General features: G+C 58.5%; 1 non-coding gene across 1 annotated transcript in view; it reads right to left on the bottom strand.

The window, feature by feature from the left end:
• LOC124743789 overlaps nucleotides 1-875 on the bottom strand; it is a 1,909-nt gene extending 1,034 nt beyond the window's left edge. Inside the window, exon 1 of the ribosomal RNA XR_007010557.1 lies at nucleotides 1-875. This exon is cut by the window's left edge and continues 1,034 nt beyond it. This is a non-coding gene — a ribosomal RNA (small subunit ribosomal RNA).
• Between the last annotated feature and the right edge of the window lie 1,625 nt (nucleotides 876-2,500).

Genomic DNA, 2,500 nt, shown 5'->3' with positions numbered 1-2,500 from the left:
TTGCCTGCTTTAAGCACTCTAATTTGTTCAAAGTAAACGTGCCGGCCCACCGAGACACTCAATAAAGAGCACCCTGGTAGGATTTCAACGGGGTCCGCCTCGGGACGCACGAGCACGCACGAGGCGGTCGCACGCCTTCAGCTCGCCCCACCGGCAGGACGTCCCACGATACATGCCAGTTAAACACCGACGGGCGGTGAACCAACAGCGTGGGACACAAATCCAACTACGAGCTTTTTAACCGCAACAACTTTAATATACGCTATTGGAGCTGGAATTACCGCGGCTGCTGGCACCAGACTTGCCCTCCAATAGATACTCGTTAAAGGATTTAAAGTGTACTCATTCCGATTACGGGGCCTCGGATGAGTCCCGTATCGTTATTTTTCGTCACTACCTCCCCGTGCCGGGAGTGGGTAATTTGCGCGCCTGCTGCCTTCCTTGGATGTGGTAGCCGTTTCTCAGGCTCCCTCTCCGGAATCGAACCCTGATTCCCCGTTACCCGTTACAACCATGGTAGGCGCAGAACCTACCATCGACAGTTGATAAGGCAGACATTTGAAAGATGCGTCGCCGGTACGAGGACCGTGCGATCAGCCCAAAGTTATTCAGAGTCACCAAGGCAAACGGACCGGACGAGCCGACCGATTGGTTTTGATCTAATAAAAGCGTCCCTTCCATCTCTGGTCGGGACTCTGTTTGCATGTATTAGCTCTAGAATTACCACAGTTATCCAAGTAACGTGGGTACGATCTAAGGAACCATAACTGATTTAATGAGCCATTCGCGGTTTCACCTTAATGCGGCTTGTACTGAGACATGCATGGCTTAATCTTTGAGACAAGCATATGACTACTGGCAGGATCAACCAGGGAGCTGCGTCAACTAGAGCTGAGCAGCCGGCCGCCCGGGAGTGTGTCCCGGGGGCCCGCGCGAACACGCAAGCGTCCGCTCAATCATTCTGCAAACAGGAGGAGGCTGAGCTCCCCTGCACAATACACCTCGAAACCCTCTCAGGTCCCGGCGGCGCGCAGCGCCGTCCCAAGTACTTGGTCGGGTTCGAGAGAGGCGCAATCGCCCGGAGTTAGGCGAGTAGACGCTTTCGGTGCGACCACCCGTGCTCCCAACTGAGCTTGCCGCTGCCGACAGAGGCCCGGGAGCGTGCTGTCGTGGCATTGCCGGCGGGAGACAACACGCGCCACCTACGGTGACCGGCAGCTCCAACGCCAGCGCCACAGAAGGACAAAAGCCCCACTTGGGTGCCGAAGCGAACTCTCCCAGCACAGCGCACGCGCCAACACATCCGCACAGCTGCGATACAAACCACCAGCGAGAACCGCTGGGGCGACCGAGCAGCAGACGGCGTCGCGGCGCCGAGCGCCGGGCGGCGGCGCATCCTCAACGCACACAGTCCTCAATCGGACCAGCACACTGAAGATGTCCACCGCGCTTCGCACCGGGCCCGCGAGGACCTACTTTGGCCGCACGGCGCCGCGCGCAGGGTGCGCCGGCGCGCAGCTGCGACGCCTGCCGCGTCCGTCGGCCGGCGCGCCTGCCACTGGCCGCCCCCACCAGCCGGCTGTAGCGCGTGCGCCCACGCACCGCGCGGCCAGCACGCCGGGAGGCGCCCCCTCACCGGCCGGGGACGGTCCCACCCAGCCACCGCCGCGTATCGCTTCACACCCAGATGCCGTTCAGTTTCGTCGGCATGGTGGGTATCGCTGGAACAACCGGTTAGTACCTCAACCTATCGTCGCCATCACCGATTCACCCCTAGCGAGAACAACCGCACCACAACAGGTTACCATTTGTTCATTTGCGTAACTTCACCAGAAAACGCAGGCGTCCATCGCCATTTGCAACTTCAACGATTATTGCATGCCTGTGTCAGGTGTCACGCCACACTACGTCTGCCCACATACACGCAACAAAATGTGCACGCCTAGACAATACGTGGAAGGTGGCCCCCGTACGTATGCGATGTCCATTGCTCGAACGACTGTCAACCGGCCTCTGTAGCATGTCGCAGATATGGAACGCGGTGCACCATGCCATCACGGTGTGTGAGGAGAGACGACTAGGTCCGAATACATCAACAGACAGCTCATGCTGATCGCCATCCACGGCGTCCGTTCCTCCCACACGTCTCTATGGCGTACCACACTGCAATCCAGCTCTCATAGGGAGACGACACGTAGCTGCGTGCACAATATTTGCACTGTATGGTCCGCCGTTTTTGGGCGCAGTCGTTGTGCGGTCACACATGTGCCACGATGTATCATTCAGTACATAAGGACGAATGTGCAGTACAGATTGTGGTTCACGCGTACGACATCAGCGGACAGTTGACACAGGCCGCACCACAACGTAGCCTGAGTACGTCGCATGCGAAGGGCATTGAACATGCAAACTTCTCACCAACCAGCTTGCGAAGGCAGGGGGCAAGGTGGGGACGTGGGGAGGGGCGGCATGTACGTCCTGCTGCCATCCACATTACAGT

This window comes from Schistocerca piceifrons, unplaced genomic scaffold (assembly GCF_021461385.2).
Source record: "Schistocerca piceifrons isolate TAMUIC-IGC-003096 unplaced genomic scaffold, iqSchPice1.1 HiC_scaffold_263, whole genome shotgun sequence".
Taxonomy (NCBI): domain Eukaryota; kingdom Metazoa; phylum Arthropoda; class Insecta; order Orthoptera; family Acrididae; genus Schistocerca; species Schistocerca piceifrons.
This window is presented reverse-complemented; position numbering and strand designations above follow the sequence as displayed.